At 41.9% G+C, this 27,209-nt stretch overlaps 1 protein-coding gene across 8 annotated transcripts in view; it reads left to right on the plus strand.

Moving 5' to 3' along the window:
• Positions 1–27,209, plus strand: part of SLC7A1 (solute carrier family 7 member 1) — a 1,877,700-nt gene that overhangs the window by 270,650 nt on the left and 1,579,841 nt on the right. Inside the window, exon 4 of one of the 8 annotated variants that reach the window (XM_044073257.1) lies at positions 10,616–10,696. The exons of the other annotated variants lie outside the window; for them this stretch is intronic. The gene's annotated coding sequence lies outside the window, so the exon portion shown is untranslated. The remainder of the gene's footprint in view (positions 1–10,615; positions 10,697–27,209) is intronic. 8 annotated transcript variants of the gene reach the window in all.

Below are 27,209 nucleotides of genomic sequence, written 5' to 3' on the forward strand. Positions count from 1 at the left end.
AGAAAGTATGAAGGAATGTTATTGGGGGCATTAGAGCATGGCTTCAGTTTCTGAAGGAGTTTTTTTATGGTAGATGTGGGTATAGGTTTTAATGAGAAAGGTGGAGAGTGGGAAGAGGGGGTATTTGAGGGTGGAGGTGATGGAGAAGAAATGAAAGGAGAAGCAGAAGTGGGGATGTAGTGTTGGTAGAGGAGGATGGGGGTGAAGTGGAGGGTCCGGTGATGTTAGAGAATGATGAGGTTAGTTGGGAAATAGAATCAATGAAAAAAAAGAGTTAAATTGTGTAGCCAAATCTATGTCTGGAGCATTAGGGTCTGGGCTGGGGTTATCTGTTTTGCTGGGAGTGGGAGTAAGGAGGGTGGAGATTCCTTTCCAGAATTTTTGAGGGTTTGTTTTATTGTTGCTTTGGAGTATGGAGAAGTAATTCTGTCGATCAGTGATGATGAGCTTTTGTACTTTGTTTCTAAGTGTTTTGTATTCATTATGGGTGGGGGAGTCCTATTTTTCTGGTAATGTGCCCAAGCTTTATCTCTGTGGCGCATGGTTACTAGTGTGTTTTTGGTTAGCCAAGGGGCAGTTTTGATTTTTGTTCTTTTTGTCTTTATGGGAGCATGGTGATCTAGGAGGTTTAAGAAGGTTGAGTTCAAGTGGGCAACTGCATTTTCCAGAGGTAGAGTTTTTAGAGTGTTCCAGTTTATTGCTTTTAGAAAGTTAAAAAATGTAATGGGGTTGAAAATGTTCTTCATCTCACATTGCTGCAGTCCTTACATATGGGTAGTCCGCTGTCCTCGGTCGGCCCGAATACCAAAGTATTAGGCTGACGTCGGTCAAGGCGCTTAAAACTGACATCAGGACGTCAGGGTACAAAAGCGCATGACCGACGTCATTTCCTCAGTCTTTTTTGCCGCATGGTCCGATGCAGAAGCAGCGTTGCAAGTGCCGTTCGGCGTTCTGAAATTTTTCGAATTCGGAGTTTCAGACCGAATCCAAGTTGGCTAAGTACCCCGTTGGGGATTATTCTGGTTTTTTCTTGCCTCAGTATTTTACCGGATGTCAGAAAAAGTGAATAACTGTATTTCTTGTGGGAAACAGATACCGCATAGGGATTATCATTCTTTGTATATTCCTTGTTTGGGGCCTGAGCACGACGTTGTTGGGTGTCGCTTTTGTGCTAGGTTCAATAAACGCACTATTAAGCGAAGGTTAGATTGTGCTAGGCTGGTCTTTGGGAAGCGGTGCAATTATAATATGCCGTCGGATTCTCCGGCGCCCGCTTCTGCAAAGAAGCGCAAAGACAAAGCAGTTAAACCCAGGCAAGATGAGTCGTCCGTTCCGGACGCCGGTTCTTTAGAGGCTTCAGTGGAACCGGTGGTTCCGACGGAGACTTCTCTGGAGTCTTAGGGGTAGACTTTGATTTTGCAGGAAGTAGTCTCTCAGGAGGCAGGTCAGGCCGAAGGGGCTTCTCAAGTTACTGTACTCCCCTCCCTTCCTAGGGTGGTTAGGCCTTCTCCTTCGGTTTCCAAGGCTTCTCCCAGAGGCAGGCCAGTTTTAGCTCCTGTTGGGGTCTCTCCTAGTTCAGCAGGGTCTGTGCCTAAGAAGCACATGCTTAAAATGGCAGAAGATTTGATTACTCTGATTAGAGGTTCTATGCCCCCTCCTGATAAGAGGCCTAGGGTGGAGCCAGAGTTGGGAAGTTTTGAACAGGCTTCGGATGTTTCAGAGTCTTCGGCTGAAGACTTGCAGGAGTACTCTCCTTATTCTGATTCTGATGCAGATGATTCCACTCCTTCTGCTTCTCCTCCAGGGGATTTTTCTTTTTCAGAGACTCTTCATGCTATTTGGGAACATTTTAAGTGGGAAGGTCAGGACTTCTCTGATTCTAGGAAAAGGCTTAGGGAGTTTCTGCTGTTACCCCAGCATAGGCCTTTGGCTATACCCCCTGTTCTGGATGTTGTGGAAGATGTGTTTGCAGAGGCTTCACTTAATCCTGATTCTCTGCCGCCTGCTCCTGTTAAGCCGGATAGGTATTACAGGGTGCCTGAGGCTCACAAATATCTTTATAAGAGTCCTAGGGCGGACCCAGAAACTATTAGTCAAGGACCTAAGGGTGTCAAGGCCTCTATTGTAAAAAATCCGGTTCCTTTAGATAAAGAAGCCAGAGCTTTGGATAGATGGGGAAAAAAGGTCTATACATCTTCTACCTTAGCTATGAGGGCTTTGAATTGCCAGTTTCATATGTTGAAATATCAAAACTTTCTTCTTTCCCAGTTGAAGTCTAAGGTGGATGCTCTGGCGGAAGGCATTGAGTGTAAAGAATTGCAAGATTTGGTGCATGTCTCTGAACAGGTGGGTAAGCATTCTTTACAGTGTGGTTTTGATGCTGTGCAGGCCTCGTCTAGGGTGGCTGCCACTGGCTCAGTTCTTCGCAGGCATGCCTGGTTGAAGGATCAGAATTTATCTGACCATGTTAAGACAAGGATTTTGGATGCTCCTTTGCAGTCTGATGTGTTGTTTGGTTCACCTGTGGAGTCAGTCTTGAAGAAAATGGAAGACAAGGCTAAGTCTATGCAGACTGTTAAAGATTTTTGCAAGTTCAGCCTCCAAGTTTAGTAGGAATTGGCCTGCTAAGGGGTGGACGTATCCTTCTTATGATTCTCAGTCTAGGGGTAGATCTAGACGTGGTAGGGGCAGAGCTCAGAGTTCTTTCAGGCCTAGAACAGGGAGTTCCCTGCACAATCTTCGGTGAGGGCAGCGGCCAGTCCTTTCGTAAACAGGCCCAATGACCTACCTTTGCAGCTGCCAGATCCTTCTTGCCTGGCAGCACCTTTGGGAGGAAGGTTAGCACTCTTCAAGGAAAATTGGATGTTGGTTACCCAGGACAAATGGGTATTGGATATCATACACCAGGGTTACAAGTTTTATTTCCATACCTTGCCTCCTTTCAAAGGCATGCCGGACGTTCCTCCTCAGCAAAGACTAGAGGCTCGCAATCAAATTTCTCTACTACTTCAAATAGGGGCCATACAACCGGTTCCTCTGCCAGAAGTGGGCCTAGGATTTTATTCTCGCCTGTTTCTAGTACCAAAGAAAGGAAACACGTGGAGACCAATTTTGGATTTATCCATCCTCAACACATATCTGGACATTCCCAAGTTCAAAATGTTAACGTTACAACAGCTTTTACCTCTGCTGGGAAAAGATCACTGGATGGTGACCCTGGATCTCAAGGAGGCTTACCTTCATGTTCCTATCAGGCCCAGTTGCAGGAAGTATCTGCGTTTTCGGGCTGGGACTTCACATTATCAGTTCTCTGCATTGCCCTTTGGCTTATCTACTGCGCCCAGAGTGTTCACGAAGGTTCTGGCTCCAGTGGTAGCTTTTTCAGGCTAAGAGGAATACAAATTTATCCTTATTTGGACGATTGCCCGATCCTGGCCCAAGGAAAGGACGAACTTCTTCATCATTTACAGTATGTGATGGCAGTGTTAAGATGCCTGGGGTATTCTGTGAACGAAATAAAGTCCAGTGTAGTACCCTCTCAGGACATGTGCTTTCTGGGTGTGAGACTGAATACAGCATCCCAGATGGCCTTTTTGACCCCGGACAAACAAAAGAATCTTTCTCTTTACTTCCATCAGTTGTCTCATCAGTCCAGGCTGACTGCAAGGACAGTCCTTCAAGCCTTGGGGTTCATGGCATCTTGTATTCTGGTACTTCCCAATGCCAAACTGCATATGAGGAAGCTACAATGGTATCTCAAGAATGTATGGACACAGCACTGCCAAGATTTGGACACTGTCATTCAAATAATACCTTGCATTCAAAAGGAATTTTTGTGGTGGGCTCAGGAATGTCACCTAAACAAGGGACTCTCTGTGACCCGGCCAGAGGTGAGTCAGATTTTAACGACAGATGCCTCAGACAAAGCTTGGGGAGCTCATCTAAATGGAAGATGGATACAAGACACGTGGCCTGCCAGACTTCAACATCTACATATCAACTTGAAGGAGATGTTAGCAGTCCAATTTGCATTGATAGCTTTCAAGGATTTACTTCTTCCAGGGCAGGTGTTGATTCAAACAGACAACACAACTGTCATGTGGTACATCAACAAGCAAGGGGGAACGCATTCTTATCCTCTATGCAGACAAGCAATGATTTTGTGGGAGACTGCTCTCAGTGTACAGCTAAATCTTCAGGCAAGGTTTCTGCCAGGAGCACAGAACTCCTTAGCAGATGTGTTGAGCAGACAAATTATGGATCCCCACGAGTGGAAATTGGATCCTCATGTATTTCAGAGATTGACAGTGTTATGGGGAACTCCAGACATAGATCTGTTCGCTTCTCCACTGAATTACCAGCTGCCAAAGTTTTGCACAAAAAGGTTTCATCCCTCGGCTTGGAAAGTGGATGCTCTCTCATTCAATTGGAGCAATCTTCACGTGTATGCCTTTCCACCTCTGCCTCTCCTCCCAAAGGTACTGCTGAAGGTCAGACAGGACAAGCCAAACATGATTTTAATAGCTCCAGATTGGCCTCGACAGCACTGGTACCCATTACTGAGAAGTCTGGTACAGGAGCCTCCATGGCCTTTGCCTTCGATTCCTCACCTGCTGTCTCAGGAGAACAGTCATTTACTCAATGTCAAACTTCATTCTCTACATCTGACAGCCTGGCATATTCTGTTTTAAACCCTGGAGGGTCTCAGCTTCCACAACAAGTTTTGAATGTTATTTTGGAGGCCAGAAGGCCTAGTACAAGGAAAGTTTACGCAGATAAATGGAGGAGATTTTTGTTTTGGAGTACTGCAAAGGATTTTGATGTTTCTAAACCTAATTTAAGTGTTAGCTTCAATACCTTACTGAGTTATTGGACAAGGGTTTGTCCTTCTCCTCTATAAAGGTTCATGCTGCAGCAATTTCTGCTCACTATGACTGTGACCCACCATTATTTTCTCAGCCTTTGTTTAAGCAATTCCTTAGAGGGGCAAAAATATAAGACCCCACGTAGAGCTCCTACTCCTGCTTGGGATCTCAATTTTGTGTTGGAGAAACTCACTCTACAACCTTTTGAGCCTGCAGCATCGGCAGAGTTGAAATATTTATCTTGGAAGACTGCTTTTTTGTTGGCCATTACCTCTGCGAGAAGGGTTTCTGAATTACAGGCCCTTATGGCAGTTGAGCCTTTCTTAATTTTCCACAAGGACAGGGTGTCTTTGCGTACTAACCCTTCTTTTATGCCTAAAGTGGTTTCTAGTGTGGCTTTAAACCAAACTATTCATTTGCCTACTTTTTATGCAAACCCCCAAAATAAAGGGGAAAGGATTTTGCACACTTTGGATATACACAGACAGTTGCGATATTATTTGAACAGAACTAAAGGGTTCAGGCAGTCTCAGCAGTTGTTTGTTTCTTTTGCTTTGGGTTCTCAGGGCAAACCTGTGTCAAAACAAACTATTTCTAAGTGGATTGGGTTTTGTATTGCCTTCTGTTATTCCCATCATGGTAAGGAGATTCCAGCTGGGATTAGGCCTCATTCCACTAGGGCTACTGCCACTTCTACAGCCTTTTAAGGGGTGGCTACTAAAGATATTTTGGAAGCAGCTACTTGGAGTTCAGTGCATACTTTCTCTAAGCATTACCACCTTCCACTTCACTCTAAATCTAGGGCTGGATTTGCAACTGCAATTTTGCAAGGCATGTTGGCAGCTCCTAATTCCTTATAGTTTTGCCATCCTCCCTTACCTCTGCTTTGGGATTCTACCCATATGTAAGGACTGCAGCAATGTGAGATGAAGAACATAGTACAGTTTTGTACCTACCATAAATGTAGATGTTCGAAGATCCACATTGCTGCAGTCCAATTTACCCTCCCGCCTTCCCCTCTGTTGTTGAAGGTGGTGGTGTGGTTTGTGTTGTACATAGTGTAAATATGGTTAGTGCACGGGTGGTTGTTTAGGTTTTGCTGGTTTTTGGCTTTGGCCTTTCTTGTTAGGGCCTTCTGACATCTGGGGCAAGAAAAGACTGAGGAAATGACGTCGGTCATGCGCTTTTGTACCCTGACGTCCTGATGTCAGTTTTAAGCGCCTTGACCGACGTCAGCCTAATACTTTGGTATTCGGGCCGACCGAGGACAGCGGACTACCCATATGTAAGGACTGCAGCAATGTGGATCTTCGAACATCTACATTTATGCTAGGTACAAAACTGTACTTTTTTTGGTAGCGAGTAGTAATATAATTATGAGTAAGGTGTAAGGGTGAAGGAAGTTGATGTGTGAATGTGGGTAAGTGGTCACTAAGGGGATCGGGAAGGGTGCCACTGTCAGAGAAATAATGGGGGTGAGAGACTAAAATCCAGTCTAGGGTACTACCACTGGAGAGGTTTTTTGAGGTTCGAGTTATGGAGTTGATTAGCTGTGAGAAATTATAGAGGTTGATGTTAAGTGGGTTTGTGGGAGACTGAATGGAGGACCAGTTGATATTCATGTCTCCCAAAATTATTGTTTCATTGCTAATGTTGGTAGAAAGCCAGGAGAGGATGTCCTCGAGTGTAGAAATATTGTCACCGGGGGGGGGGATGTAAAGGGAGGCTATACATATGTGCTTGTGTTTATTAGAGTTAGGAGTAATTTGGCATTATTGAAGCGGGGAGTAGGTTTGTTATAGGGAGTAACTGACAAGGAGGATAAGTATAGGAGAGCTACTCCTCCCCCTTTTTTGTGGGTTCTATCTTTTCTAATGGTAGAATAGTTGGGTGTTATTATTTCGTAATCTTTTATATGGGGTTTTAACCAAGTTTCAGAGATGGACAGGATATGATGCCCTGGCAGCAGTAGAGCCCCCCCCCCCCCCTTTCCTGGAAGGAGCACTTGCATTATATATGTTTCAGGTTTTAAGATGACTGCTGTGTTCATAGTTATGTTTGGTACTGCTGCATTTCCTTATTCTTGCTTCATTCTGGCTAGAGACTTTGACTTCTTGTGAAATCTTTGTGATGTTCATCATACCTACATGTATTAACTTTCACAATATACTTTCTGATGCATTTGCTGTGGAAAAAGTATTTTCTCTGTCTTCCAGGTGTGTACCTTATTTGTGAAGTTTAACTGCTGGATTTCATTAAAAAAGATTAGAAGCAAATGTTTATCTTGGTTTTCTACCAAGCTGACGTGTTTCAATGGCAAATATTTTTCTTGGCTTTCTGCCACGTTTGTTTCAGGAAGTATGCATGGCATGTATTTTCTGTAATTCTTAAGTAGCCCTTCTTCCTAACTTTACTAGCCATAGAAGCAGTATGCATCTGACACTGTGTGGAATTATTCTTCTGCTTGTATGCTGATTTATCCACTTCACCCCGAACATATTTTGGAATCCCAGTAGAAATTTGCTTCAGGCCCAGTGTCTGTTTGTCAAGGGTGACATTATTGATTTAGTCTTTATGACCTAGCTTTTGTTGATAGGAGTCTTGTTCTACACTTTATGTAAGGCATTATATATATATATATATATATATGTTTTCCCCATTCACTTGCCCTGAGATTCAGTACCACCTGCACTAAGTTAACACTAAGTGTATACCGTTCTGAGTAAACATACAGCACAGACATAACTTACACCTTCTTCCTCCTAATTTTAGTTTTCCTAGGGATACTCTTCCAGCTTTAAATATTGACAGGGGTTCATAAAAGTTACTACAAAGTGTAGACTTCATGTACACGTAGTGTGATCTTTCTGAGTGACTAGAAAGCACAAAAAAATGTGGTAGGAATGTTCTTAAATACATATCGTGTACACAGTGTAGGCTTTATTGAATTATGTGTCATGTAACAGCATATTCTCAACAGATTCACACAATGTTATACTACTTTAGTAACAGATTAGAAAATAGTTTAATCTTGATGGACTTTTGGCGTATGTGTAAATAGTTTTCACTATTTTGCTTTTATGTTTTTTTAATCAGCAATGTATTCACTGGTGATACTGCTACCTGTCAGTTATTGTTATGCTCACTGCATATGTTTTCATAAAAAAAGAAATAAAAGATTTTGCACAAAAAAAAAAGAGAAAAGAAAATAATTTCATCTTGGTTTTGTAATTTTTCTGTAAGGTAATCAAACAAAACTTTACCAATGTGGTCTAGAAGATGTTAGCAATTTACTACTGATGTGTAATACTGGGTTTATTTTGTATAACTATTTTTAGGGTTCATGTTTTCATTTTGTACTTCTCAGAATGTGCTGGTTTTGAGCATTCCTTTTGTTGTCGTACTTTACAAAAGAATTTCTGTTTGTTTGCAACAACTTGTCTCTTACCATCTTGATTACAATTTTCAGTTTGCAAGGTTAAGGTCAGAAGAGAGTAAACTTGCCTTTTGTTTTTTCACTAGCTTCTTTTGTTTTTGCTCATAACACTTAATTTTCTTCCATTTAATTGGCTGTTGTCATGATATGTTTATGCACTCTCTTTCCCATAGTTGCCCTGTCTTAGAAGTTTAATTACGTGTTTTGTTGTAGATGTGAACTGCTCTGTCACCCATAGAGCTTCGTAAAAACAAGTAGGAGAATAATTATTTACTAACTGGGGGGGGGGGGTATTTCTGCCATTAAGTATTGACATCTTGCTTTCATTCTTTTGCATCAGTGAATCCTGCTGATTCTCCTTATTTAGCCTTCATGCTAACCACGCCATTGTCATGGGGGGGCGGAGTCTGTTTTTTTGCCAATTTTTGTATTTGCCACTTTTGCCATTGCTTCCACTCAGTAGTTCTAGACTGCACTGTCAACTTTAGTGTGCTTCTGCACCTCTACTTATACTGTAGCACTGCTGCTCATTTGTGATTTAACCTAACCGTGAGAAATGCTGTCAGACAGCTTAATACATCTTAGCCTTTGCTTCTTTATTGTTAGATTTGCCACTGGGGAAGATAAACACACGTGACTCACTTTTTATACTTTGCCTTTGATGGCACATCAGTTGAATACTTTCTGTTTTACGCGAATGTAGAGGGTAATGATATTTGTTTTCTCTGAAGTAAATGCTGTACAGGAGGAGACTGAAATTTTTGTTCCTTCAGATGAGTAGTATTGTGTGTGTGTGTGTGTGTGTGTGTGTGTGTGTGTGTGTGTGTGTGTGTGTGTGTGTGTGAATTGTAATGTAGGTGGAAAGATTCTTAAGCCCTGTGTTGCAGGCTTTTAGTTGCAGAGTAAGAAAAGTCAGCTGTGGGACTGGCAGATTTTAAAGAAGATTCCCCCATAAGGGGTTGCAGAGTAAAAAAAAAACAATTGTGGGACTGGCTGATCTTAAAGGAGATTCCCCCAGAAGAGAATTGCATGGTTTTGCTGGAATTCTGTACAGCTTTTCATAAAGTGGCTCATCCTGTGCTGGCTGGTCTGAGACTCACCCATACCCACTAGCAACTGTGCTTGAAAGGATAAATGGAAAAGATTGTCTCTTCTCCGATATCCCCATAGTGACAATCCCTTTAACTGCAGAAAAAGTGTTGCCCCCTCCATCCATCCATCCTCAATCACTTTCCCATTTTGCACATGGAGTCGGGGTGTCACTTCAGCAGTGACCACCATCTCGAGCCAAGGTTTACAACACAGGGTGACTAGCCCTGCTGTGGTGGTTCATTCATACCAATCACTTGCACAGAATATCCAGTCCACCTACTGCATGTCTTTGGAATGTGGGAGATGACCGGAACACCCAGTGGAAACCCACATGACTGTAGGGAGGACATGCAGACTCTGCACAGAAGGCACCTCAGATGAGAATTGAACTAGAGAGCCTCTTGCTGTGAGGCGACAACGCTAACCACTGCACCACCACAGCCACCTTTATTAAATTATAATGTATGATATAGACAGTCATACATTTATATAAATGAAAACAAATCATATTGACATGATTGTAGTAGTAAACGTCAGTAGTAAACATCAATTATAATCTATCCAGTCATTGTCAGTCAAACATTACATAGCTTATTCAAATCCTACCTTCTTTTAAACCTCATTCCTCCCACAATTCCCAATTTTTTCCCTATGTATTTTGCTCCTACCCTTTTCTAAAGATCTCAGTTCCAATTGTTTTATCTCTGTTATTGTCTTCACTACTTCTAATAAAGTTGGTTTAGACTTTGATTTCTATTTTGTAATAATTGCTTTATTGGCAGCCACCATAATTACACTCAGCAAGGTCTTACTATGTCTAGCAATTCCGATTCTGTATCATAGCTCAAAAAATAATTTCCTTATTTACACCAGCTTGCTCATCCAGTATGTCACAGAATCTTTAAAGTCTGGCAGTTCATTACATTCCCAGAAAATATGTTCCCAGTTACCTCTTTCTTCCCCATTTCACCTCCAACATTTGCTGTTTGAGGAAAAATTATTTGGAGTCTACTTGAGGTATAAAATGCCTATGTAAACACTTTCAGGCAAAGATCCTAAATCTTCTAGACTTTGTTGCATATTTAGGAGACATACATGTATCCCTACATTGTTTCTTTTTGAATTGCTTATCCAGTCTCTCTTGGCAATTCTTATAGCTGTCATACAGTATGTTGTATGCTGTACTAATTATTCCTTTTTTTAACAGCAGCTTCTGTTCTAGGTTCTACTGAAAACTCTACCACTGCTGTCCTTTCACTTAGGATCCCTGTATTGCGACATAGACACTTGGAAAAAAAACACGGTATGGTCCCTTATTCTGTTACTATTCATTTATAATTAAGGGCATAGAAGCATTAGATTTTATCCCATGTTTAATCAGATTTCTTAAAACATACCAGATCGTCAAATGTTTTTACATGCACAGCAATTTTCACCGGCTTTCCTGAAACAGGCATTAGCATTCCCAGGTAGGCTGGCCTTATCATGTGGGAAATGCTGAAATCGGTAATGTTTTATCTTATGTTTATGTTTGCATCTCACTCTAATGAAAGTGCAGTGTAGCAGGAAGTCATTTAGTATGTGATAGAAGCAGTGCTTACACATTCCCTTCTGACAGGCAGAAGAGTCTGAAGGACAAATTGTGAGGCAAATGTTACTTGACGCACTGACTTCACTTTGGTTCTAATAGTCACTAACTATAAGGTGACATTGTAGGCTTTGTTATAAAAGTCTGTCAGGGATGTAGAAACTGACTTATGTGATGGGCCCACAAAAATGTCTTTCTGAAATATTTTGTGCATTTCTGTTTTGTGCATTTCTGTTTTGTATTTGATTATGGTATGCTAATTATTTTATTAACTGAGTCATTTTCGTTTCCTTTTTGGTATCAAGAAAAGCTTGAAAAACCGAATAGTTTCCATTTCTTCGTACCCGAAAAGGTTAAAGACCCTTCAGACCCAGCTTCATATAGACCAATTTCAATTTTTTTTTAAACCAGTTTCAATTTTAAACCATGATTATAACATATTTATGTCTGTACTAGCTAAGAGAATGGCAAAGGTGTTGCCAAATGATGTAGATCTGGAGCAGTGTGGTTTTGTGAAGTGGAAACAAAACATTTGATAGTATTAGTAGAACAATGCTGATCAAGAAGGGAGCAGAGAGTATGAAATGCCCCTATTGGTGGGCATTTGATTTCTGCATCCTTGTGGTTTGTTTATTTCACCATTCTTGATGACAGTTATCTCTCATTATACCTTTTGTTTTTTATAAAACCTTCATTAAATTATCACTTGAGACATAGGCACACATATATTACACTCATTTCTTTCTAACAGTAAGAACTCACTCCAACATTATATAAATTGCTCAGTTCCTGCCTTCCCTTAAACATCATTCATTCTCTTGATTATTTTTCTGCTTGTATTATTTCCACAAATTACATTTATTTTGATGTAATCTGCTTCTTTTCTTTTCTAAATATCTCACCTCCTTTTGTCACATTTACCATATTCAGTACTTCAGTTATAGTTGGCTTAGATTTTGATTTTCTAGTAATTGCTTTTTTGGCAGACAGTAGATTAAATATGGTCAGACCCTACTATGTTTAGGCGGTTCATATCCTGTATCCTACCTCAAAATAATCATTTCCCATTTGCTCCCCCAACGTTTCTGACAAAGTACTGTGTTAGGAATTTTATAAAATCCGCCAACCTGTTACACTCCTGAAAAACATATTCCCAGTTACCTCTGTCTTTCCCATCACATATATAGTAGCATTTGGTGTCTACCTGAGGAAAAAAAAAAAAATCTGTGTAGGGTATAAAAATAACAGGGCATTATTTCCAAAGCCACCTCTGAACATCTGAAGGTGATGGACCCCAGTAGACAATACTTTTATTTACTACCAAAGATTCATAAATCTTTATCGGATCCACCAGGTAGACCTATTGTCTCAGGGACGGGTTCCCTCACGGAGTACTTGTCAGTCTTTCTAACTAAATATCTACGACCTTTGTTAAAACATGTCCGAGCAAGAATACAAGATACAACAGAATTCTTGCAGATTCTATCCGATGCACAAACAGAACAAGGATGGTATATGTTCTTTGTGTTTCACTGTTGCAGTCATTACATTTGGGTAATCTGCTGGCAGGTTGCCCTCAGTCGGCCTGAATTCCAAAGTCTTGGGTCCTGCATCGGTTGCTGTCTCCTCTTCCATGACGTCAGGTCGTCCGGGGTATAAAACATGCAGCCGACACCATTTTCTTTAGTCTTTCTTGCCGCGCAGTGCCCGAAGCAGAAGCATTTCGCAAGTGCCAGTCGGCCGACTACTGAAATATTCGAGTTTGAGTTTCAGAACCGAAGTCTTCACTAAAGCTAAGTACCCCATTGGGGAAACTTTTTTCTTGCTCCATTCCAATGTCAGAAAAAGTTAATAATTGTATTACTTGTAGGAAGCAAATACATCATAAGGATTTCCATTCATACTGTATTCCTTGCCTAGGCCCTGATCACAACGTGCCTGGCCGTCGGTTTTGTGCTAGATTTAACCAACGCACTATTAAGCGTCGGTATATTTTTGCCTCAAAGTATTTTGGAAACAGATTTAACTACCCAGAAATGTCGTCGGATAGCAATCCGACTACCGGAGTACATAAAAAACGCAAAGAGAAGGACAGAGAAAGGCAGTCTAGATCCAAAACCGACGACAAAGTTTCTCCTAAGCCAGCTGCCGGTTCGCCGGTACTCAGTGAGGCGCTTTTGCAGCCCCTGATACCCACTACTTTCGAGTCGCAGGCCTCTACCGCCACCCATGTGGAGTCCAGCATGCCGCAAGATACTCAAGGTATTGGACCGATGGATGTATCTCCCTCGGATGGGTCCGGAGCCGCTGAACAGGCACCGGCTTCTGAGGGTGTATTCAGACCTCAACATTTGTATATCAAACAGACGACAGCTGCAAAACCAAAGCCAAAAGCAACTTCTAAAAGTAAAAAAAATGACGCATGAGCCATTTGTACAGGCCTCTATGTCTAAAAAACAGATGATCAAAATGGCTGAAGACCTTATTACCTTGATCAGGGGTACCCATCCCCCTCCAGATATAGGCAAGACACTGATTATGAATCTTCAGATCACGTTTCTATTTCTTCTGATTCCTCTTCTGATCAGGAATTATCTATACCTCCCTATGAGGATTCTGATGCAGAGGAGTCTATACCATCTGCTTCTCCTCCTGAGGATTATTAATTTGGGGAAACCTTGCATACTTTGAGGGAGAATTTTCACTGGGAGAGTCAAGACTTCTCAGAATCAAAAAAGAGGCTCAGGGATTTCCTTCTTCTCCCTCAGCACAGGCCTTTGGCCATTCCCCCTGTTTTAGACATTGTGGATGATGTGTTTTCAGACTTCAGCTTGACCCCTGACTCCTTACCTTTGGCTCCCAGTAAGCCTGACAGATATTACAGGGTCCCTGACTCACATAAATTTTTATTTAGAAACCCTGCTGCTGATCCTGAAACTATTTCACTGGGTCCAAAGGGTGTTAAGGCCTCAACAGCAAAAAATCCTACCCCCTCTGACAGAGATTCAAGGGCACTGGACAGATGGGGAAAAAAGGTTTATACATCTGCAACCTTGGCAGTTAGTGCATTAAACTGTCAATTTCATATGCTTAAGTATCAACAACATGTTATGGGATTGCTGAAACAGAAAATGATGTTGATTTCTGAATGTGCAGAAAATAAAGAATTGCAAGAATTATTGCATGCAGCTGAACAGGTTGGAAAGCATACTTTGCAATGTGGTTTTGACTCCTTAGAGGCCTCTTGCAGGGCCGCAGTTACTGGATCTGTGATTAGGAGGCAAGCCTGGCTAAAGGAACAAAATTTGCCTGATCATGTTAAAGCTAAATTGCTAGATGCACCTTTACAGCATGATACTCTGTTTGGTATTAAGGCAGAAGAGGTCTTAAAGAAAATGGAAGACAAAGCAAAGTCTATGCAAACTGTTAAAGACTTCTTACAAGTGCAGCCACCAAGATTCAGTAGACACTGGCCTACACAAAATTGGTCCTTTCCTGTGTCAGACAGAGCTCAAAGGGGCAAATCCAGACGCCCAAAGGGTTCCAGATACCAGGCGCAAGATTCATACAGGTCAAAGCAATGGGGCGCATCTATCTCCAAATCAGGAGGAAATAAAGCGCAAACCTACAGAAAACAGTCCCAATGACTTCCCTCTGCCTACACCAAGCACTTATCTTTTGGCAGCACCCTTAGGGGGAAAATTAACACTTTTTGCTCAAAATTGGCAGTTAATAACCCAGGACAAGTGGGTACTAAACATAGTATCACAGGGATACAGATTCCATTTCCACACTCTGCCAATGGCAGACAGTTGGCCAGATCTGCCCAAAAATCAATGGGCAGAGGCACAGAAACAGGTTATGTCCCTCATGGATATGGAGGCCATTCAACCAGTACCACAACAGGAAAAAGGACAAGGTTTTTACTCAAGACTGTTCTTGGTACCCAGAAAGGACAAAGCCTGGCGGCCAATACTGGATTTATCAATTTTGAACACATACCTGGACATTCCAAAATTCAAAATGCTGACTTTGCAGCAGCTTCTGCCCATGCTGGGCAAGAATGCTTGGCTGGTGACATTAGACCTAAAAGAGGCATATCTGCATGTCCCAATAAGACAATCGTGCAAAAGATACCTCAGATTCAAGGCTGGCTTAATGCATTACCAATTCTGTGCACTGCCCTTTGGCTTATCTACTGCGTCCAGGGTCTTCACAATGTGTCTGGCACCAGTAATTGCATTTTGCAGACAAAAAAGTATACAATATACCCTTACTTGGATGACTGTCTCATTCAAGCAGAGAGCAAGGACATTCTTCTTCAACACCTGGCATTTGTGAAAAGGCTTCTAACATGCCTAGGGTACACGATAAACAAAAAGAAATCACAACTGGTACCCTCTCAAAAGATAACATTCCTAGGTGCAAGCTTGAATACAACTGCCCAGATGGCTTACCTCACGCCAGACAAGCAAAGGCAACTGACTACTTACTTCAAACTGAAGGCAACAAAAACCCAGTTATCTGCAAGACAAATTCTGCAGGCTTTGGGCTTCATGGCATCCTGCATCCTACTGATTCCATATGCAAGACTGCATATGATGAAACTTCAGTGGTACCTAAAAAGTTTATGGAGTCAACATTCTCACAGTCTGGAAACAATGATTCCTCTCATATCCTACCTACAACAGGAATTTCTATGGTGGGCAAAGGCATGTCACCAAAACATGGGACAAGCCTTCACTCTACCCCCTGCCAGCCGAACCTTAACAACAGACGCATCAGATTATGCCTGGGGGGGGCCACATAGCAGGAAGATGCATTCCGGGCATATGGACCCCAAAACAAATGCATCTATATATCAACCAGAAAGAGATGCTAGTTGTTCAAAATGCCCTAACAGCCTTCAAGGACTTACTTCATCCAGGACAACTACAGATAAAGACGGACAACACCATGGTCATGTGGTACATAAACAAGCAAGGGGGCACACACTCATACCCCCTTTGCAGATTAGCCATGGCACTGTGGGACACAGCTTTGACCTACCAAATACATCTTCAAGCTCAATTCCTGCCAGGAAAGCAAAATACTCTGGCAGATGATTTAAGCAGAAACCTTATGGACCCTCACGAGTTGAAACTAAATCCACAAGTCTTCAGCATGATAACAGAGAAATGGGGGAGCCCAGACATAGATCTGTTTGCCTCTCCTCAAAATTATCAATTGAAAAGATTCTGCACAAGGACTTATCACAGACAAGCATGGAAAGTGGACGCCCTATCCTTCAGTTGGAAAAACCTATCAGTTTACGCCTTTCCTCCTCTGCCTCTTCTTCCCAAGGTCCTCCTAAAAGTCAGACAAGAGAAACCAAGGATGATATTAATTGCCCCGGACTGGCCCCGCCAATACTGGTACCCAGTCCTAAGGAACTTGTCTCAATACCCAGCTTGGACCTTACCTCAAAGACCTCAACTACTGTCCCAGCAAAACAGTCAGATCCTGCACAATCAACTCCAGACACTGAACCTGGCGGCATGGCTGATCATGTAGTTATACAAACAACTCCTCTCAGTAAAGCTGTAATGGATGTCATTTTGGAAGCCAGAAGGCCTAGTACTAGAAAATCTTATGCTGATAAATAGAAGAGATTCTGTGCTTGGAATCAAGCACAAGGAACTGATACAACAGAACCAAATATTCCTCAGATATTACAATACTTAACTGAGATGCTTGATAAAGGCCTATCTTTCTCATCAATTAAAATCCATGCCTCTTGTCATTTCGGCTCATTACAATACAGAGCCACCAATGTTTTCTCATCCTTTACTAAAGCAGTATCTTAGAGGAGCCAAAAATTTAAGGCCTCCTAGAAGATCACCATCACCATTACCTGCATGGGACCTCAGGTATGTATTGGAAAAGCTCACCCTGCCTCCATTTGAACCAGCTGCTACTGCTGATATAAAGTTCTTAGCATGGAAAACAGCTCTGCTATTAGCAATTACTTCAGCAAGAAGAGTTTCAGAGCTACAGGCCCTCATGGCTGTAGAGCCTTTTCTCATATTTTACCCAGACAAAGTGTCTCTGAGGACAAATCCTACATTTATGCCTAAGGTGGTTTCCAGTGTGGCTCTTAACCAAACAATTCATCTGCCAACCTTTTATCCAAATCTGCAGAACAAGGGGTAGAGAATTCTGCATTCCTTGGACGTACACAGACAGCTAAGATTCTACTTGAGCAGGACTAAAGCTCTAAGAAAAACTGAGCAATTACTAGTGACATATGCTGCAGGATCAGAAGGCAAGGCTATTTCAAAGCAGACAATTTAAAAGTGGATAAGCTACTGCATCCTTTTCTGCTACTTACACCATGGTAAACCTGTGCCCAAGGGCATTAGGTCTCATTCCACCAGAGCTGCAGCTACTTCAGCAGCCTTTCTCTGAGGAGTTCCAGCCAAAGATATTCTAGAGGCTGCTACTTGGAGTTCTGTTCACACCTTTACAAAGCATTATCATTTGTCTGTCTACCCTTAAGTCCAGGGCAGGCTTTGCCACTGCAGTTCTGCAGGGCCTTATAGCCGCACCTAATGCTGTTTAACTCCAGCCTCCCAACCATAGCTTTAGGATTCTACCCAAATGTAATGACTGCAACAGTGAAACACGAAGGACATAGTACAGTTGTGTAAACTTACCATAAATGTAGATGTTAGAGTGTATTCACTGTTACAGTCCAGGTTACCCTCCCGCCATCCCCCTTTCATTCTGGAGTTTATCTTTCCTTCTCTGTCTTCTACAAACCTATGTGGTGTATTTGCTTGTAGATGAAGGTAAAGTTTATATTGATGCATGTGTATATATATATATATATATATATATATATATATATTTTTTTTTTTGCTACCTTTTTGGGGGCACCTGACATCTGGGGCAAGAAAAACTAAAGAAAATGGCATCGGCTGCATGTTTTATATCCCTGACGACCTGACGTCATGGAAGAGGAGACAGCAACCGACACAGGACCCAAGACTTTGGAATTCAGGCTGACTGAGGGCAACCTGCCAGTAGATTACCCAAATGTAAGGACTGCAACAGTGAATACACTCGAACATCTACATTTATGGTAAGTGTACACAACTGTACTTTATGCACACTATATGTCACAGCCCTTTATACCAGTATTCCACACTGGGCTGGTCTCTTGGCTGTGGAATATTGGTTACAGATCTCTGAACTATATCCATCTGGTTTTAACACTTTCCTTGTTAGGCTTACTGAAAGAGTTCTAACTATGAACATTTTTTATTATCAGGAGGAATGTTTTTGGCAGACTCTGGGTACAGCCATGGGGGCATCTTTTGCCCCCATATGTGCAGATCTGTTTATGGCTTACTTGGAACAACAACTAATTTATGATCCTCTTCATAATATATATATATATATATACCCGAGACTGACATCTGGCGCCATTACTTGGATGATTGCTGGATGATTTGGAAGGGTGATTTGGAATACCTTAATGAGTTTATTCAATACATGAATGATAACAAGTGGGGTTTACAATCTACATGTCATCATGACCAAAACAGATAACGTTTTTGGAAGTTTTGGTCACCAAGAATTTGGATAGTACCCTTGATACTCAGGTCTTCCGTAAATTCCCCAAATATAATTCTATTTTACACGCTACCAGCTTTCATCTGCCACATGTTACATGCAACATTCCCAAATCACAATTCATTAGGCTCAAGAGGATTTGTTCTGATGCCACGGAATATGAAAATTCCAGGAGGGATATGGTTCAGAGATTTAAACGTAGGGGCTACAAGCCTGGGATTATCACTATGGCTTGCCATTATGTATCTAGTAAGGATAGGTCAAAATTAATGGAATGTAAGATTAAATCTAGTAATGCTTCTACTCAGCTTAGGTTTACAACTACATGTGGTAAGATCACAGATGTTTTGTCAGGTTATTCATCGGCATTGGAATATACTGCAGGCTGACCACAAACTTGGTCACTTGGTTAATGACAGGTGCCATTTTATTTCAGGAGAGGTAAAACAGTGGGTGCATACCTTAACCATTATAAGCATCGACTAACTAGGGACAGAGAGCCCATGCAGAGAACACTAACAGAGGAGCTTGCGATGGGATGCTATCCATGTGGTCATTATGTCCACTGTAATAGCATCAATCGAACTAATAGTTTTACTACTTGCAATACAGCCAGGGTGTATGACATTTGTTTTTTTGCTAATTGCTCCTCGGATTAGGTGGTATATCTTGCTACCTGCTCCTGTGGAGCTTTTTATGTGGGCCAAACATCTAGACCTTTTAAATTTCAGGTTAGTTATCATTTTAGTGATATTAAACATCAAAGGATTAGCAATGCCTTGTATAAGCGTGTTTCAGTACATTCCTCTGCCAGGTTTAGGTTCACTATTATTGATATTATTAAGGGCATAAGAAATAATGTTATTGGCTGGCACACAATTTTAAATAAGGAGAAAAAATGGGTAGTCAGACTGGGGGGATTGTTCCCACCTGGACTTAATGGTCAATTATGATCAGCCAATTACAACTACTGTTTGTTATCTTGGTACCTATTTAAACATGATTTGGTGTTAACTTCATTTACACTGATGAAGACTTTTGGTGTTTATGCCGAAACCGGTTTGTCTTGCTTGCCTTGCTAGTTGATAATTAAAATTGGGTCTAACATACTCTCCAGGTGCTGGCTGTGTTTTTTTGGATGTTTACCCGTTTTAGCCGTGCACTGCTTTACCTGCAGGAGCATTCTTGTGTGAGGACTCGTGGATCTGTGAGCATCCCAGACAATGTGGATTCTTTTTCTCTGATGCAGCTCTTGGTATCGGAGCCCCAGGACCTCAGCCAACCAAGAGAATTGGTATTAGATTCCAGGACCTTCACTTCCTCCAATCCAACAGTTGCCTTGACCACCTGTGTTTGAGATCGTTGGATCAGAATGGGACTCAGATCAAGGACGTCAAGGCCAACTTTACTGTTTACACAAGTTTATTGCTGTTGCTCTTATTCCTACCATTTAACTTAAAAAAAAAAAAAACAAATTTTTCTCCTTCATCAGTAGTGCTGATGCTTAGGCATTAAGCCCTTGCTCTTTCTCTCGATACCTTTGTGGTACATTTTCATTATCATTACTGGTATTTTTAATTTTTTTCTGCTTTCTTCACTATTTAGTTGTTAACACTTGTACATTTTTTGGTAATTTCTAATAATTTTAAGGATGTCAGAAATAAAACTACAGGCTTCAAAAAGTGTTCCACTTGTGGCATAAGATTCCAAATTCGGATAGCCATTCACTCATTCACTGTGTGTGTACTGCTTGGGTCCAGGGCATCTTGATGTTTCTGGTGACATTTATGCTAGTTTCAGTAATAGAGCCTTGGTTGAAAGAAAGAAAGAAAAAGCTAATACTGAAAGGTCTACTTCCATCCTCTGCTTCTTCATATGCTGGAGCATGTTTTTCCTCTAAGAAATCTTTGGGATATAAAGCAGAGAGACCTAAGAAATCGAGGAAGCATTCCTCAGATTTCTGTCCTCTCTCAACTTCTTCAGGCTTGGCTCCACCTGAGAAAATATCTAAATTGTCAGCTCCCAACTACCTCCAAGAGCTCAACTCCAACAAAAACAAAATTGAAAACTTCAGATCCATCTCCTCATTCAGATCTGACTAGATCCAAATCTAAGTCACCAAGATTTTCTCCTGAACCTGTGTCTTCAAGGTTTCATTCTCCCTTCCTGCAAAACACGCCTCAAAGAGCTTCCCGTCCTTCATCTACTTCTTCTTCCCTTAGGTCTTCCAGGAGCCTGTCAGAAGCAGATGTGGACAGGATGATAAATTTCTCAGTATCCAGATTCAGTTGGGTGTTTTACTGTCCTTTTTCCCATCGGCCCGTGAGTCTCTCCACCTCTCAACTTCAGGCTTTAGCTCCTACTCTAATCCATTCAGTGGTTTTGGAGTTTTTGGACCCAAAATTTCTGAGCTTGTCTATATTGGATCCAAAGACTTGCCTTTCTTTGATTCTGATTCTTTCTCTTACCCAGACAGGTCCGACCTTGCTGAATCTGGATGGGACTTAGGCCTGTAGTGTCAATGCTGGATTCAGTGGGTTGGGACTGAATCCAGTGGTTTTGGAGCCATCTCTTCCCCTCAGAGCTTCTGCGGTGGACATCACACTCCTCAAGACTGAACAGGTTTTTTCCTTCACAGGCTTCTTCGGATCCGATATAGGAGAGACTGAGATCCTCATTGGTGTCAGCTTTCAAGGTAGTGGAGAGAGCGTTTTCCTCTTTATTGGAAAAGACACCCTTATCCCTCTTGTGTCTACCCCTACACTCAACTGTCTACTGTGGAAGCTGGGTCTCTTCATCCTGCCTCACTGGTACAGCTGGTCAGGTCAAACCTTAAGACTGTCCTCACTTAGGATACTGCTGGCACTTCTGAGTCCTCTACAGAGCCTCCCACTGAAGAGCTCTCTTGGAAGCGGAGATGCAAGAGGAGACACCTAGACTGTCCACAAGAGTCATTAACCGAAGACACTGACTGCAGTGAAGGGGAAGGGCCCCCCAGATCACACCATGAGGATGTGTCAGTCAGTGAGATTCTCAAGCTTCTGAAACAAAAGTGAGGTTGGTTTTCTGCCTCCCTTTCCGAAGAGGAGTCAGTGTTCCTTGAGGCTTTTTGGACTGGCTCAGCTACGACTTGAATAGTCCCGCTGGAGAATGAGATGGTAGACCTCATCCCCTGCTATGCTTAGAAGGATTCGGATGTTATGGAACCCATCCCTAAATGCCAGGACAAGTATCTTGTTGCACCTAATGGTAAAGCTCATTGGAGCAAGGGTTCCCCTGTGGGTGCTGAGGTGGTTGCAGCAGCCGATAGGAAAAAAACTAATAGAACAGAGTTCTTCTGTCCATCATCTGATAAGGAATCTAGGACACTGGACAGGTATGTGAAGCATGGCTGTGTGTGAGTGACCTTTGCCGTCAGGTCTCTGAATTATTTTGCACATGTTACAAGATTTCAGAGGGAATTTATCAAACAGTTCTCCAATACCGACTCAAGGTCCATTTCTGCAGAGGATAAGAAAATAGTGTCTTCACAGCTGGCCATCCTCCAATCCTTATTTAGTGCTTCCATGAGACTGATATCTTACATCTCAAAGGGAATGGCTGGAGCAGTGGGTTCAGGGCTTAACCATTAGAAGGCATGCCTGGATGGTCCTCTGTGATTTTGTGGAGCCCTTCAAATCTTCATCCATCAATATCCCTTTTGATAGGTCCTCTTTATTTGGTCGTAAGATGAAAAAGACTCTCCCCAGGAGTGAGGAAGATGGGAAGACCCCTTCTATCACTGTAATCTATTTTTCTACTCCTCAAAGGACCTTCTCCTGAAACCAGAGAGGGGACAGAAAATTGTGGTTCAGAAAGTCAAAAGGTTATTCCCAGGACTCCTATGGAGAAATATCCCATTGCGGCAGTGGGGGGAACACCAGTGGAAGATGCCAATATCATGGCAGAGGTGGCCTGCAAAATTAGGGCTTCACAGTTTCATTCTTGGATAAGCTCTTTCAGCTTCCCTGAAGAGTTAGCCAACTGCTGCACTCTGGAGGGAGTTAGGGGTGCCTGTCTCTGCACCCACTAGCCTGGATTGCCATTACTAAAAATTCCTGGGTGCAGAATATCATATCCAGAGGCTATTAAATACCATTTTCTCCCTTTCCATAAAAATGCAAGAGAAAAATTCCGAGGAAAGCTGTATCTACAGAAATAAAAAAAGTTGCTAGAAAAAGGAGTTATCCAACTGCTCCCACCAGACCAGCAAGGATCAAGAATTTATTCAAGGTTTTTTTGATGCCAGAAAAGGCCAAGGAGCTCAAACCCATTTTGGATCTCAACAGTTTAAATCAGTTTAGGAAACACTTGAAGTTCCAGATGGTCATGGTTCAGTTCATCCTGCCTCTTTTCAGGAAGGATGATTGTACGTCTCTGTAGATCTCCGGGGTATGTAGTATTGTATCAAGAAAACAGGAGATACCTACACTTCTGGCTGGGAGCCAGTTACTACCAGTTCAGTCCTCTGCCCTTTGGTCTCACCAGAGCCCACCAGGTGTTCACTAAGTGTATGGCAGTGGTTGAAGCTCACCTGAGACTGCAAGGATTCTGGGTGTTTCCATATGTATGTGACTGGCTCCTATCTGCTTCCACCAAGCCTTTACTAATTCAGGCTAGATAGCACTTGCTCCATCTCTGTTCCCAGTTGGGCATAACCATAAATCATTCCAAGTCTCAACTTTTTCCAGCACAAACTCTGAAGTTCATAAGAGCCTGTTTGTACACAAAATCATAAGTGGGTAGCCTACCTCAAACAAGTTTGGAAACCTTAAGGAAACAGGCATTACACATCCTTGCTCTTTGTTTTCCTCCAGTCAAATTAGTCCTGCAGCTATTGGGCTATAGTTGTAGTTCCTGTGGCACATTTTCATGAGAGAATACTACAGTGGACCCTAGCGGTACAGTGGTCAGTAAGACTTCAACCAGTGTCGACTCCCATTCACATCACGACTGTTTGCAGACAATACATAGTATGATGGATTCATGCAGAGGAAGTTTCCCCACAGCAGCCTCTTCATACTTCATTTCCCCAAGGCCACAGTGAATACGGACACCTCCCAACTGGGGTGGGGAGGGAATTACTTGGGGAGGCAGTCCAAAACACGTGGTCTGAGATGGAGTTTAGTCTTCACATCAGTGACCTAGAAATGAGAGCAGTTCTATATGCATTGCAGGCATTTCAAGATGTTCTCCCTCAAGGGATGGTTACAGTTCAGACGGACAGCATGTCGGTAGTAAGGTACATTATCAAACAAGGGAGAACAAGATCTTACCTTGTTTGTACAGAGGCAGTGAGAGTGTGGCAGTGGGTGATGTCTTCTGACCATTTTTCTTGGCAACACATATTGCAGGGAAAACCAACTTACTAGCAGAGAAACTGAGCAGATCCATTTTACTCCTTCATGTGTGGTCAGTCAGTCAATCAGTGGCAGACATTATCTTTCACCAGTAGGGTCAACTGTGCTGTGATCTTTTCGCCTCCCTCCTCAGTACCAGGTGTAGCAGGTACTGTGCCCCGATCCCTTCAGAGAGGGAGTTACAGAGATAAGTTCTAGTTTACAATTGTCCCACTAGTGTACTATACGCCTTTCCTCGTTTTCCTCGATTCCATGATAATAAGGACAGAGTAACCATTATGACAGAAAGCTGTTACTCCTATTTGTTATACACGTCTGTTCTTTTGAATGTGCATTTCCAACTTTTGGCGGCTTACAAGCACATGCTAATGTTTGGCAGGCTGATCTGTTATGCAGTTGAATCTTCCCATCTACATTTAAACCCATGTCACATTTTTCAAGACTTTCTGCTTCAGTGAAAACACTCAAAAATTTAAATACGGTTTCAGAATCCCCATCCCATTTTATCTTAGAACAAACACATAAAACTATGTGCTTTTTCAAAAAAGGACTTTTAACTTTGAGATAGGAGCAGCTGCTCCAAACTGACTACTGCATTCATAAGCACAACCTAATCTGACAGTAAGGTTACCCATGTAAAACCACATATTACAAGCTTGTGTTTCCACTTACGCTTGATTGCTGTCTGCTGTTCTGTTCCCCTGATGTTAAAAACAGCTTGCATGCTTTAAGCAAATATTAACTTTTAGCCCTAATTAAAATTGCGCTACCTTAAAATAAACTAAATCGTGTACTGTTCTTTTAAATACATGAAAGTATTGAAGCTCCTGAGGAGGCTACTACTGCTTACTTACTTACCAAAATTTCATACCTCATTTCTTTTTCAATTGAACTGCTTGCCGGTGTACCTTTAAATGTTACATTTCTCTCAGAAAAGAATGCTCAGAGCTCTAAAGGTTACTTGCGTCCACCTACAGATAGCTCATCTGCAAGTAAAAGCAGTCAGCAATGAGGGAAAAAAACAGCTAACAACTTTGCAGATACATGAAAGAGTCTTTGTAAATTTATCTCCGAAAACAATGTACTGACTTCCATGGCCAACTATCTGTGCCTGCAAACTTCTTTTCTTCCAGTTAGAGGATTTGCTAATAGAAAAATACTTGCTAATAACTTTGCAGATAGAGAAAATCTTTTGTTTTCCATGCCTTTCATAATTTTCTTATTTCACAAACCTGCATTAATCTTGACATCCACCCCTGTAAAAATGGGAAATTATTTTAATTCTGTGTGCAATATGATAAATATACTTTTACATCCCACCCTCCACCTCAGCAGCCCAAGATTATAACAACATATTAAGTTTAGCTTGCGTTTGCGTACCCTTTCTTATCTATTTTCAGTGTAAAGCCTGTACGTCTTACAACAAAGAAAAGTAATTACTTTAATACCTTTAACACATCCAATAGTCACTGATAACTTCTCCCTCTTCACATTTAAAACTACTTGCTGCACACTATACAAAGCTCCTTTACAGTATAACACGCAATTTACATAATGAAAAGTTTTATACAAGTATTAATAAGGGCAAAAGATGTTTTACTTACATTTACTTCTTCATTCCTTTCCATGTCCTACTATAAACATTAATGATATGAAGTGGAGTTTATGCTTTACGGTTCACCCAGAAGTTTAACAAAGGCAACGCAATTCTAGTCATTCTCAGCCACTTTTTCTTGCACAACCTTATTTCACATGTCTGTTCCTTTATCCAGTGGGATTAGAGCTTTAAATCTTCTCATTTATTTGCTAATTTCAGTGGTACTGGTGCTCTTCCTGATCATCATCTCCCAACAATAGTCTGGTTCCAATCCAAGATATTCCTAATTCTTCTAGATAGCTCCTGTGCTTTTTTTATGTGCATGTCTCAGTCATTTTCTTTTTTGCAACAATAGAAAAGCTTTCACTGGTAAAGTCTCTCTTTGAGTTTTGTTGTAAGCAAAATGAGAAGCAGAGTCCCCTTCTGCTTGCTGGCTCACACTTTGTTGTTTTAATTTTTTCCCCTCTTTAGCCTGTTTTGCATAAAAATGTCTTTGATCCCCCAGGAGGGAAAATATTCTGAACACAGCTGGGTACAACAGCTTGAATCTCACACCTGCCTCTTAGCGTTCCCTGATTGCTGGCATAAATGTGCTTCTCTGCAGCCTGGTTTACAATGAATAATCATTTTCCACAAACACTCTGTATTCTCCAATTTTTAATATTTTTCTTTGCTAGTATAGTTTTTTTGTAAGAAGCAACTCCTTCTGCTGATACAATTACATCTTTATTAATATGTCTCGGCTGCTTTCTCGTGGTCGGGTTTGGATCATAGACATGCTGTGCCCCTTCAGTTCATAGGTTCATAGGTTCATACTAGGCTATCTGCCCTAGGGCATTTATAAGCCTAGCCAGAGTGTGTTTGGCTTTCGCCACCCATTTTAAATGAATTTTGCTATGCCCTTTTTCGAGGTTAGTATACTGTGCCTCTTTCTAACAGTGACACAGAAGTGATACCTGCTGGGGTAAACCTACTATCTCCCATCCACTCATCAAGATTCATCTTGAAGAGAGTCAATGAGGGACTCTGCCTAACCTCGACTGGGATTTTATTCCAGAGTGAAGGGAGCCTCTGGGTTATGAATCTGTCCCTCCAGCATGTCCTATTTATTTCAGTGCTGAGGTTCAAGTCTCTCGAGCGCGTAGCTCGATGGGATTTGGATTTTCTGAGGTGCAGCATGTCCATTAATTACGGGTTGGACATGGCTTTATACGTCAGGCACAGATCGCCTCTGAGCAGGCGGTATGCCACTGAGTAGAGCTGGAGTTTCTTTAACCGGGCAGCATATGGCATCTGTTTGAGCCCTTTGATCCTCTTGGTGAGGTACTTTTGGGGTCTTTCCAGTTGCTGCAGGTGTCTGGTAAGGTACATCCCAAAAGGGGCATTGTACTCAATTGTGGGCCTGATGAGGGATGAGTAAAGAGGCACGATGACCTCCCCTGATCTAGATGTGAATCCCTTCACGATTAGGTAGGCTATATAAAATGTTTTTCTAACCACTTTGGCCACGTGGTTGTCAAATGAGAGATTGCTATCAACCTGGGTCCCCAGGTCCCTAATTACTTCTTCCGTACATAATGGATTACCACCTATGTGGTAATTTGTGGGCACTTTG

Source organism: Protopterus annectens, chromosome 5.part1 (assembly GCF_019279795.1).
Source record: "Protopterus annectens isolate FY-2018-M chromosome 5.part1, PAN1.0, whole genome shotgun sequence".
Taxonomy (NCBI): Eukaryota; Metazoa; Chordata; order Ceratodontiformes; family Protopteridae; genus Protopterus; species Protopterus annectens.